General features: G+C 39.0%; 1 protein-coding gene across 5 annotated transcripts in view; it reads right to left on the reverse strand.

The window, feature by feature from the left end:
• Positions 1-13,836, reverse strand: part of LOC124287829 (protein kinase C delta type-like) — a 124,948-nt gene that overhangs the window by 92,795 nt on the left and 18,317 nt on the right. For 3 of the 5 annotated variants that reach the window (XM_046724293.1, XM_046724294.1, XM_046724290.1), the window contains exon 2: positions 5,174-5,262. The exons of 1 other annotated variant lie outside the window; for it this stretch is intronic. The gene's annotated coding sequence lies outside the window, so the exon portion shown is untranslated. Of the gene's footprint in view, positions 1-5,173; positions 5,263-5,691; positions 5,827-13,836 lie in introns of those variants that run through there. One more of the 5 variants, XM_046724291.1, reaches the window with a different exon arrangement.

Genomic DNA, 13,836 nt, shown 5'->3' on the forward strand with positions numbered 1-13,836 from the left:
AGCTATACAAGATCCTATCACTGACAATAGAACATCTCCCAATAAATGTCAGACTGTTAATTACACTGATACTACACCATGCCTCATTATAAATAACCACATATATTGTGACAAGTTTCTGTAGGACGACTATCGAATTAATGCCTCAAACGTTAGAATGAATTTTATATTGTCACCACGCTTGCAGATCTTCCCACAAATTAACATAATTCCCACAGTGAGCTATAGGTGTCACTAGCGACATGTGGGGTGCATCAGCTTTATTAGCTTGTATCTTTGAGGGGGAGTACACAAACGTCCAGCTAAAAAAACTGTATAACCGCTTGTGACACATGTAAGAAATGTATCATTGCAATCAGTTATTTCAGTGAAACAGCAAAATGTGAAATATCTCAGAGTGGAAACTCACTGAGAAATGAGTGATGACAATACATGAGATGTCATATCAAACCTTCCCAGCCGACTACAATCCAGTGATCAACAGCATGAGCATCGATCTACACAATTGGCATATGATGACATGAGTCAACCAAGTCAGCGAGCTTGACCACCCGATCCCGTTAGTCGCCTCTTACGCAGTTGCGAAAAAGTTTCAAAATTTTGCTAGACAGTCGGGCTAGCTATGCCTGAAAGTTACTAGCCCACAAAATAAAACACGGGTTTCAGCATTATAATGAACATCAGGCCATAATTTTGGATGATTTAAAGATGTATTATAACTTAACAAGTCGGAGAGTGATATATTTACAAATTGACCCCTTGAAAATTCACCAGTCAGTCGGGCCAGTGACTGGGGAGATTTACTGGCCCGAATGGATTTTTACAGGCTAGTGGGCCAGTGGCTATTTCGCACACTGCTCTTACGACAAGCATGGGTTGCTGAAGACCAATTCTAACCGTATCTTCACAGGTAGGGACCAACTATGTCGCTTTACTGACACACGGTAAACATTCAGGTTCTACTGACCCTCATTTTTACTTCCTTAATGTTTAATGATTTTGTACCTACCAACAATAAGCATATTTAGAAAAACAGTGATGAACAATGTCCTTCCACTTCCCTGTTACTGAATCACAAGCATCTCGTCTCATTATAGCATAAAAACTTATGGCTGCAAAATTAGGTAATCCACGTGAATAAAAGAAACGTATGTACTTAATTTGTCCAAAAGAATAAATAATTCAACCCAATACAGACTGAACAAGGATGTTCGGATACAGAGACAGTAATGGTTCTGAGTGAATAATTAGGTTCTACAGACCCTTGTTTTTACTTCCTTATTTTTTAATGATTTTGTAATTGCCTACATTCAGAAAAGAAATAAGTAATAAACAATGTCCTTTCACTTCCTGGTTAGTGCGTCTCGATCCTTGTCTCATAGCAGAAAAAATGTATTGCTAGGAACTAACAAGACTGACTGACTGAGTTTGGTTTTACGCCGCTTTTAGCAATATTCCAGCAACATCACGGCGGGGGACACCAGAAATGGGCTTCACACATTGTACCCATGTGGGGATTCGAACACGGGTCTTCGGCGTGACGAGCCAACGCTTTAACCACTAGGCTACCCCACCGCCCCAGGAACTAACAAGAAAAGAGGGAGTCATGTTAACTTGTCACAAAGAAATGCTAAAAACAACATAAACCTTCAGCTACTGGACCCAACACAAACTAGACAAGGAGTGAGTGAGTTTAGTTTTACGCCGCACTCAAACAATATTCCAGCTATATGGTGGCAGTCCGTAAATAATCGAGTCTGGACCAGATAATCCAGTATCAACAGCATGAGCATCGATCTACGTCATCGGGATACGATGACGTGTGTCAACCAAGTCAGCGAGCCTGACCACCCAATCCCGTTAGTCTCCTCTTACGACAAGCATGGGTTCCTGAAGACCAATTCTAACCCGGATGTTCAAGGGTCAAACTAGACAAGGTCTTCTGATATAAACAAAGTAATGGTTCAGTGATAGCAGACATGAATTATACACATCAAGATATGTATCAAACAGCATCCTCCCCAGGGAGTTGAGACTAAGATTGGATCCAATGACCAGTGGTCAGTTATTGATTATTGTTTACTGGAGTGAAGATATTCACAGATTGAAAGCTTTGCCATGCACAATACTGGACATTTACCACTGTGTGAAACACAAGGGTATTTGGGCTGATTAAGGTTTATTGTTGGTTTTAACTGGGATTCAAACATATGACTAATATATCCAGGAAGGATATTTATATTTATCTTTATTGAGTGAGTGAGTGAGTGAGTTTGGTTTTATGTCGCTTTTAGCAATATTCCAGCAATATCATGGTATGGGACAATAGAAATTGGTTTCACACATTGTACCCATGTGGGGAATCAAACCCGGGTCTTTGTTGTGACGGGCAAATGCTTTAACCACTAGGCTACCCCACCGCCCCATGTCTTTATTGGGGTCTTCAAATCTTGCTATATGATAATATTGTTAATACAAAATCAGTTTTACTGTCATCAGCTGTAATGACTGAACTCAGTTTCCTGAGTTGAAATATATTATTTACAAGCAGACAAAGGTAGCATTATATTTTCTCTACGATATTGTTCTATAACTGGTTCCAAGAACATCATCAGGGATGGTGGGGCAGCCTAGTGGTTAAAGCATTAGAACTTCAAGTATTGAAGTATTCACAGAATTAGACTTCGACAACATATGCTTATAAAGAGGAAACTTGTTTTTGTTCCACTGAATTTAATGAATATACTTCAACCGCTGACTTGTTATTCGTTACCCAATATTCATGATATACATTTGTATATCATATTCGCTCAGAGGAGATTCGTTTCAGCCCCAGTAATCATATCACCTTTTAGCATTAACTTCATTTCTGTATCAATTTCATGAATAAAGGTATTGTGTGCTTGCATGTTCTCAGAAAACACTCTCCTTTAGGAAAATGTATTCTTGCTACATAGTTCACTGTCTATTTCAATAGCCCCCACGAAATCCATCAACCGAGGGGTGGTTAAATCCAGTGTTCACGTGAACTGCACAGTCCCCGTTCTCTTTGTGATGCTAATGTCTTAAACGGACTTCACCGACATACCTTCTCAGGAGTCTGTGGGTATACTCTATCAACAAGGAACTTAGACTTCTCGAGTACTTTGAATACATTCTTTTACCGAAAAGGTATTCAAATGTTCATTTCGTTGTTTTGTTCGAGGAAAACAAAGTGGGTGCCGTTTCAGAACAACAACAGAAACATCAATCAAACCTGTTCTTTTACTTGTTAATAAACCTGTGAAGGTCCGGGTTAGAATTGATCTTCAGTAACCCATGCTTGTCGTAAGAGGCGACTAACGGGATAGGGTGGTCAGGTTCACTGATTTTGTTGACACATGTCATTGGTTCCGAATTGCGCAGATCGATGGTCATGCTGTTGATCACTGGATTGTCTGGTCCAGGCTTGATTATTTACAGACCGCCGTCATATAGCTGGAATATTGCTGAGTGCAGCATAAAACTAAACTCACTCACTCGTTAATACAGTTCTTGTTTTATGCAGAACAAGAGTACACGACTTACCAAATTATCAATGTTCCTGATTTCATTTCAAATTTATTCAACTGTTTGCTCTAAGACAGAGTTAAGAGAGCCAATTTTATCATTAGTACATATGACATGTAATATACAAGAAATTGACAACCCTTGTCAATTTCAACGTCGTCATATGAGCGAAATATTCTCAAGCACGACGTTAAACCCAATTTCACCTCACCTCACCTTGTCAATTTCAACTGATGAAATATGCATTCACCACGTAAAGGTCACTTAACAAAGGCTCTTTATTCTCAACGTTCTGTGATAAAAAGTCCTATAAACATAAAGGTCAGTTAGACCATGATGAATTAATTATTAGATTTACCTTGCATTTCATTCTATAAGTGTGGACACAGAAAATTGCAATATGTGTCTGTTTTCTAAGCAGTATAAGATACATCTGTATACCATACACCTAGTCTGTCATACTAGGTCATGGGCCAAACTGTTTAATTAGAAAACTTACCTCCAAGTTTGAGGTGAAGTGTTTTTCATCATAATTGTGGCACAAAGTGAAATATATTTCTAAATAAACAATGTTTTCCTTATACAGACCGTTAAACATATATTACTAAAAAAGCCCATACAAGTTATATTATGTGGCAAGTCTAGAATATTATGTGGCAAGTCTAGAATATTATGTGGCAAGTCCAGAATATTATGTGGCAAGTCTAGAATATTATGTGGCAAGTCCAGAATATTATGTGGCAAGTCTAGAATATTATGTGGCAAGTCCAGAATATTATGTGGCAAGTCTAGAATATTATGTGGCAAGTCTAGAATATTGCATTGAAACAGTTTAGACTCACTTGTCTAAATGTAGCCACTTACGTCAGTCAACTGTTTTAAACTAGATTTTGCAAAATATTGTTTGAAGGTACTGTTTACACATGAACTGATGTAATGTCAAACAAATTCGAAACGTTGAAAAGATGATTGTCAAGAGTTTAATAAATGATGAAATTCATTGGCAAATTGGCAAATCCTTAACCAAACGCTGCTGTTCACATGCACGATATTTGCACATGCTTTTCAGCAATTTGATGCATGATCCTCGTGCAATTCATCTGCATAAGGTTTGCAGTTGGTTCCCCAAAGTTAGTGGAGAAATCAATCCTCGTTATTATATATATAACCTATAGTGAGTGTTTTAAGTGAGTCTAAACTTTTTGATGGGTAGAGTATGATCCTTTTAGAGACCATATGTGAGTCTAAGGACTTCGTAACAGAATCCTCATTCATTCAGCATGTCAGGTGCCACGGCAGTGCTTCAGAGTTTCAGCAAAGTGAGTGAGTGAGTATGGTTTTACGCCGCTTTTAGCAATATTCCAGCAATATCACGGCGGGGGACAACAGAAATGGCCTTCACACATTGTACGCCAGTGGGGAATCAAACCCGGGTCTTTGGCGTGACGAGCAAACGCTTTAACCACTAGGCTACCCCACCGCCCCTTCAGCAAAGTGGAAAATGTTACTTAAAAATGTGTAAAGTAACATGCTACTATATAACTGAAATGCTGACCCAAATCGTATAAATTGATTCAGGTAGAAGGTTAATACTGAGAAAAAGTCAAGAAATATCTTTACCAACCTGAGATTGTTTTTCAAACACTGACGCTGACTGCAAGACTTTGGGTTTCTTCTCCAGTCTTTGTATGTCTTAAGTCATCCAAGTCGTACCTGAATCGTGATACAAAAGTTTATCCACAAGTACAGAGTCAGGTAATATGAGAATCACATGCCGTCACAAACCATCTGTTAAGTCCCCCTCTACTCATCAAACAGACTCACATGTAATGCATATCATTGTTGTCATGGAGAGCATGCCTCACCTACTAAACCTCGACCTCGTTAATATCTGTCATTTATACTACTGAATTCAACCAACTACGTATGCTTAAATGTTGGGAAACCCAAGCCTGCATGAGTAACACTGTGATATTGCTTTCCTGAATAGACATCGTGCCTGACCTCATTCCAGGTACCTGTACAGCTTGACAGTCTTGACATGACGGGACTCGCCAGTTTCATGATTGACAGTGTATATTAACAATTCCAACTTACATTTTGCTCAATAAAGTCGTGAATTTCGCAAGCAGTTTACATTACCTTGTGTGTTTGTAGGAGGTGTGGTATCTGGGGTAAGGACTGACAGGATCTAACTCGGTAGGTCCATGTGAGTGTACCCGGATATACGCCCCAGCGGATATTTACAATTGACTGTTTGAAGCTGACGCCATGGCTCTCTAACCAGGAAGTAAATATCATTGTGATTGCATGTACTGTTGTTAATATAGACTTGATTCAGTGTCATCAGTGTGATGGTGGTGGTAGTGGGAGTGACAGGGTAGTGGGTGAGATAGGGGTGGTGGGTAGTGTTGAGGGTTAGTGTTGAGGGTTGGTGTTGGGGGTTAGATTTAATGTGTGATTGGGTGGTGGTTGTTAGGGTGCAGAGTTGGTAGATCTGGGGTGGGGTAGTGGGGGTCATTGATTTGGGTGGTAGATCTTGGATGGGGTAGTGATGGTAGATCTGGCATGAGGCTGAGAGAATCAATGATTTGGGTGGGAGATCTAGGGTGGGGTAGTGGGGGTCATTGATTTGGGTGGTAGATCTAGGGTGGGGTAGTGATGGTAGATCTGGCATGAGGCTGAGAGAATCAATGATTTGGGTGGTAGATCTAGGGTGGGATAGTGATGGTAGATCTGGCATGAGGCTGAGAGAATCAATGATTTGGGTGGTAGATCTAGGGTGGGGTAGTGATGGTAAATCTGGCATGAGGCTGAGAGAATCAATGATTGGGTGGGTGGGAGATCTAGGGTGGGATAGTGATGGTAGATCTGGCATGAGGCTGAGAGAATCAATGATTTGGGTGGTAGATCTAGGGTGGGGTAGTGGGGGTCATTGATTAGAGTGGTAGATGTGTAGACTAACACTTAGTCTCTAAATATATAAAATTTTGAAGTAACAAATAAATCCATTTAAATTTAAAAGGAGCCCCAGTGAGATGGGAGATTCAGAACCTGAGGAAGTCTAGACTTGCTTCATTTAGGGCTTTAGTATGGTAGGGAGGGCTGGGCAGTAGGGGAAATAATGTGGTTCAGGGACTGTTAGACAGACTAATAGATGTGGCATTAGGCTGAGAGAGTCATTGATTTGGGTGGTAGATTTAGGGTGGGGAAGTTGAGGTAATTGATTAGGGTGTTTGATCTCAGTTGAGGTAGTAAGTCATTGATTAGGTGGTAGATCTAGAAAGCATGAGGTGGTTGTTTTAGGGGTTAAGGGGTGTGTGTGTGCAAGAACTATGCCAAGGGTGGGTGGTTGTGGTGTGGGTCTGGGTCGGGGTGGTGTGTGGGTGTCGATCTCAAGCAGGCTAACAAGATTCAGAAAGGACGGTAAGAAAGAAAAGCATGACAATCTGCATGATTCAAAGACTCACAGCTTAATAATTACATGACTGATCAAGATTTGATCAACACTTCCTAAAACCTGTCCAGAGAGATTTAACCTTTTATGACATGGATCGCGATCAAGCCATTCAGATAACATGCCCACGTCCATATCTGGTCAAGCAGTGCATATACTCATCAAGTTCCTTAACCTTTCCACACTGACCGATCAATCAGAGGCACTGACCAGCTGACCACCATTGTTTTCCAGTGGATGCATGACACATATAAAAGTGATGCATCATCAGAAACTGCATCCCTATCAGTGTGATACTTCCTGAAACGCTTCTCCGTCAATACTGTTTGTATTGGGCCAGCACTAACAACCCCAGTAGTGTCATGTGTGAAGTACATTTAGCTGTGAATGATACTACCGGTAATCATGTAATCAACACACCGATCACATTACAAGCAGTAAGTGACTGACAAGCATGTGATGTGTGCACTGAATACGCTTGATCTGAATGAAGCTAAACAACAGCAGCTGCACACATGATTTACACACAGGGACAGACTCAAATATATCACATTTATTGCTCAGTACTAAATGCCTATATATCAGGCTTGTCACCACTGTTGTATAAATTTATTACTCCAGGTAAATCACCCTCATCCCAGTGCAGTTTAAAAAACTCCATCATTGTCAGGTAACTCTGACAGTCACGACTATAGGTGCTTGAAACACAGAAACAAAACTTAGCTACAAAATGAGACATAGATGACGAATATTGAAGCAATACTTTGCAAACTAGCATCTTCCGTGAACTTTGGGAATCACTGTAGTCTGTCATACAGACCCTGAAACAAATATATTCAAGAATGCCCATGGAAGTCTAGAATAAGTGGCAAGTCTAGATATCATGGCTGGGGACACCAGAAATGCGCACACATTGTACCCATGTGGGGAATCGAACCCTGGTCTTCGACGTGACGAGTGGACGCTTTCACCACTACCCCACCACCACCGTTTTTACAGAACAAGTCCCTGTGGTCACTACTCCATCCTGTGATGTAACATCAACTCCTCGCTGCACTGGTTCTCCCTCAGCCATCGCTGCAGCACAGATTTCAGTCTCCTTACTGTCTCTGGTGCCTCATGTGTTGGATGACATACGATCAACAAGATCTGACCACCCAACCTCCATACTCTACCCATGGACCTTGTTACAAATATTCTATAACAAACTCACAGTCTTTGGTCTGTTCTTTGGCTTCCAAATAGTTACATGGTCTCACATGTTTTCAATGACATACAAGCAACAGGATCTGACCACCCAATCCACATAGTCATCACCACACAAACAGAGGTTGCTCGGAGTCTGGTATATGTCTCTACCCATGGACCTTGTTACAAATATTCTATACCAAACTCGCAGTCTTTGGTCTGTTCTTTGACTGTTCTTTGACTTAGAATTAGTTACATGGATTCACATGTTTTAAATGACATACAATAAACAAGATCTGACCACCCAATCCACATTAGCACATCCTACAACAAACAGAAGTTGCTCAGAGCCTGGTATATGTCTCTTAAATCCACAGACCTTGTCACAAATATTCAAAAACAAACTCGCAGCCTTTGGCCACGTCTTCAGCTTAGAAATAGTTACATGATCCTGTGGCCTACCTAAAAGGTAACCAGAGGCTAAAACTGAAATTATACAACACTTCACCATGGGTTGTATACATATAGATATTCATGAGGAACATTAATTCAGAATAATAACACACACATTCTTTGCCATTTCTCAATGCATGCACATACTTCATTCACACTGTGTTTCATAAAGATTTTCATATTCACCACAGCATTACAAATCCCTTGAGGGAAGCTGGCCGACGCGTGGTTGTGAGTGATCACCTTATACATAATGTATACAGCTACTGTCTGTCACTGCCTGTATGAAGACATACCTGACATATCACTGGTATGAAACTCTGCCTCAATATTGTGTGAAACTCAAGCCAAACATTGTATGAAATTCAATCTCAATATTTAACACTCATTATAAGAAAGCCTTATCATGGTAGACTGACCAGCTGTACACACTACACAGCTCTATAGAAAGGCGGGTCAAATTGAATACCCTCATTGTCCCATACAATATTTGAAAATTATGTTTCAAAGGGTTATAGTTAAAGATTGATGTACCTTAATGTAGACATTTCCACATGAAAAACTTCCAAAAGATATCCTGGATAGTATACATTTTTGGGTGTAGAGAATGGAATTCTCAATTCATTTATTTTTACAAAAAATTCCAAAAAGAGTTTCCAGTTTCATCAATGATAAGGGTAAAGTTGAAGTTTTTCTTACAAACATGACTCAATACCAAATACACACATTTGGCATTATAACAGTGTCTTTGATCAAACTTGTACATTACTATTGACGTGGCAGTGGGGTAGCCAAGTGGTTAAAGCATTCGCTCACCACGCTGAAGACCCGGGTTCAATTCCCCACATGGGTACAATGTGTGAAGCCCATTTCTGGTGTCCCCTGCAGTAATATTGGTGGAATATTGCTAACAGAGGTGTACAACAAAACTCACTCAAAGTCGCTCATTACTATTGACACATGTCCTGAATGAGTGAAATTGACAGGCACGTATATTTCAACCGTCATTAATTTCATGTACAATGCTCATGCATGTCCGCAGCTGGACCCAGGGCTACAGATATAATGATTTATGAAACCTGAGGCAGCACTGATGAACTGCCCAGACAAGGATAATACCAAAGTAATGAAGACTGGCGTTGTACGTTAATTTCGTGTACATTTCATAAATTGTGTCAACACTGACTGACAGGCAGAGCAGGAAGCCATTCACATTTCACATACTTTTGTTTGGAGATACAATTGAGTGAGTGAGTGAGTTTAGTTTTATACCACACTCAGCAATATTCAAGCTATATGGCGGCGGTCTGTAAGTAATTGATTCTGGACCAGACAATCCAGTGATGAACAGAAATACATTTGACAGTGAGGTGGGTTAATATAATTTGAACATTATTTTAGTGATATAATAGTGCATCAGTTTAAAGTTTAAATGTTTTAAAGTTTAAACTGATGCAGGTCGATGTAGGTTGAAGATGACAGTAGACATGGATTCAAACCCATGACCACCAGCTCCAGATACAGGAAAGGGAGACAACTTTGTAAATGATATTTTAACACTTGTGCTCCTAAGCCTCTCACAGACATATAACATATCGTATTGTACAATATTATTCATCAAGCATGCATACAATGTTAAAATTATTTTAATCTTTACAGAAACAATAATAATCATGTTAATTGGTTCACATTCATTTCACAGTCAAAACCAATGAAATCATTATGATTAACAGTATCAAAACATGAGGTTGAAATCCTTATAACCAGTTCTTTGAAAATACCAAACAAACAAGTTACATAGATACAGCATGATTTCATGAATTATTTATTTTTGTACACAACATCTATTTAAATAGATCATACAATTCATGAAAATCATTCACAATACCAATTTTCTTTCTTCTAAAAAACATTCAAGCAAAACAAATCAATAAATCTTTGTTTTACATTATTGGGCTTATTCAAGCAGCATGAATAAATATTTCCCCAGCATTTTCTTACATTTTCCGTCTGGGGGGATTTTCCCCTCAAATGACAACCATATACATGATGAATCAAAACCAAAACCACATACCGGGTACACATTTCCTGCAGAAATCAGTTTGTTCAACTGAAACGTTACAAATGTGTGGGTTAAAGAATTCAGGGCTAATTTTCCAATACATTTTCTGTTTATGTTCCAGACAGCCCTAGAAAGATGAATGCCAAACTACAACTCTATTATGTGGTCATATCCTTGGAGGGTTGTCATGAAATTGGTGCGTCTCGCTCCCATTGCACATGGTCACTTTCGCTGTAACAAGCAATTGACCACTACGAGTTAATACTGAGTAGATTGGTGCTTGTAATTTTCTACGATCGATCTAAACTCTCCTGTGTGTTAACCCAAGTCGTTAATGTGTAGCAAACTTCAGTTTCCTGGAAAGAGGGCGGTGGGGTAGCCTAGTGGTTAAAGTGTTCACTCTTCACACCCAAGGCACGGGTTCGATTCCCCACATGGGTACAATGTGTAAAGCCCATTTCTGGTATCCTCCGCCATGATATTCCTGGAATACTGCTAAAAGTAACCATAATAGTTCAGGGCGAAAGTGTGCTTTATTACACTATACATGGTGGTAGAGCGAACTGTATTTCTTAAAGAACAAATAAACTTTGTTTTTTTTTTACTCTGTTAACCATTACATATGAAAGATTTGTGGTTAGTCTTATGTGGAACACCAAATTTATTCTTAAAAAACTTGTGGTTAATTAAAACCGAGCGATTAAAAGTGGCCAAAAGGTCGCCTGCTTCACTCTCGCCCGCCAACGAAACCACAGACAGGTTACGTAACTCTGTCGCCAGAGCACTGCAGTGATGTCATGTGAGGAAGGATTTTCAGTTAGTTGTATATAAAGTGTGTAACAAGCTCGTCATTTTGATGATTTCTCGACATCAACGAAGACATGCCAAATCGTTGCGTTGTTGTCAATTGCTCCTAGGGGTCGGGCGATGGTGTCACCATGCACAGATTTCCACAGGACCTCGCAGTTCATGCTAAATGGGTTATGTTTGTGAGTGCGAAGCGAGCGTTATCTTACTTGTGTTGTGTCAGATCGCTTCACGGAAGTTAAAGAATCAAAACTACTTACTAGTCGTAGTTAAATATGTATATGATTGATGACCATAAAGATTTTCCATGACACAACTTGTAACGTAACGATTCCTTCCTCGGAAGCGAGGTTGTGGTCGAAGTGACAATAATATTGTAAGTAGTATTATATTGACACCCACCTTGCTTCCACGAGAGAAATTGTTATGTTATAAGCTATGTCATGCAAATTCCTATCGGCCATCAATCATATACATATTTTACTACCAGTAGAAAGTAGTTTTGATTTTGTAACTCGGTGAAAACAAACCTAAATAGCATTTATCCTCAGACTGGCGGATGTTCGCGACAGGGCGCTGCCATTTTTGAAAATCGTGAAGTCACGGGCTACAGTCTGTTAGAATTAATGCGATTATGGTTTGTTTTCATCAAGTTAGAAAATCAAAACTACTTTCTACTTGTAGTTAAATATGTATTTGAATCATGACCAAAAGGATTTTGCATGACACAACTTGTAACATAACGATGTCTTCCACGGAAGCGAAGTGGGGGTCGAAGGGACAATACTGCGATAAATTTCTTGTTACATTCACGTGGTTAATGTCCACTCACCAGTATGTAGATACTAGTCAATGTGCGTCTTTATATTTGGTCTTATAATCCTAATTAGTTTATTATCATACTTGTATGCATTTTGAAACTTAATAAAAAGCAGGCGATCTGCTGATAATCATAGTGAATTTATAACAGGACTGTAATATCTAGACATTTTATAGTTTGCCAATGTGAATCATAATTCGCACACACGCCCTAGTGTATGTTGTCTGTCTCATTACACTTCATGGCGAAAACAATGATTATGTTGAATGCTACGACAAATGAATAAAACAAAACGCAAATATTAAAATTAAAACAGATTAAAGTTAAAGAAACAATGTCAGGCTATTACCTTGTTCGAGGATTGTATCCATCAATATCCACAAAAACGAGTTATATGCCATTAATCTGCAGATGTTCCAAGAGATGTGTCTTTTAACAGTCTAATATACGAAAAAGTGATATATCGTTTCAGGTATTTCACATTGGTGTATAGTCTCATTGGTCACCCAAGATAGCACACCTGGCAACTAATTGCATAATGTCCGCCATTCTTTAAAAAAAAAGTAATTTAGTTAGCCAATAAAGAGCAATCAATCAATGTATTGGCAGTTAATCCTTTGAAAGAAGGAAGTTGTTTTTACACAGACACGACAGAGTGTATTCAGTACAGATTAGTAAATCTACATACATAAACACTACCTTTTGACAAATCCGCTGTGCAAGATAAAAGTAATTTATCAATCAGCGTGTTATCGGTTAATCCTTTGATCGATGTTTATAATGTTGAGTATTTACTCCAGACACAAAAAATGCCAAATGGGAACCTTTGTCGGGTAATCTAACGTGTTACCACTAATTATACCTGTTATAAATTCATTAACTGACCATCAAGTGAATGATGACAAATAACATGTGTAGGTTTATACCACCTAACACGGGTTACAACAAGGCAGTATTAATTGCTGTATTGCATGTGAAAACTTATCGCCGACACTGTTTTGAGAATACGAACAGAACTTCATTGTTGCATAAGAAATACATATTATCATTTGCTGTGTGCTAAAACTGTATGTACCTATTTACCTAAGTAAATTTTCAGATTCTTCTAGCAATGGCAAAGTAGGGTTGTTTAGTTTACGGATTCAAATACATCAAATGTCAATTTTTAATATCATACGTAATAGACGTCATATTTTTACATGACATGAATAAATATCGATGTAAAATAAAACAGAAATGGGATCAATTTGGATCAGTCATACCATCCAGGCATTAGAAAACTTGAAAAAGCCCACACTGCTTTGATACTTTATTACAATCAGACCAGAACTACCGGGGATATTTTCAAATAACTGCATCTGATGGGCATCCACCCTTCTTAATGTCGCACTGTTTAGGTTGAAGAAATTAACCGTAACCGTGATGAGCAAGGCTGATCATCGTTTTCACTATCACAAGCGTCTGGCTCAAACAAATAAGGCCTAGGGACACCAAGCGATT

Source organism: Haliotis rubra, unplaced genomic scaffold (genome assembly GCF_003918875.1).
Source record: "Haliotis rubra isolate DU_JTF1 unplaced genomic scaffold, ASM391887v1 Scf406, whole genome shotgun sequence".
Taxonomy (NCBI): Eukaryota; Metazoa; Mollusca; class Gastropoda; order Lepetellida; family Haliotidae; genus Haliotis; species Haliotis rubra.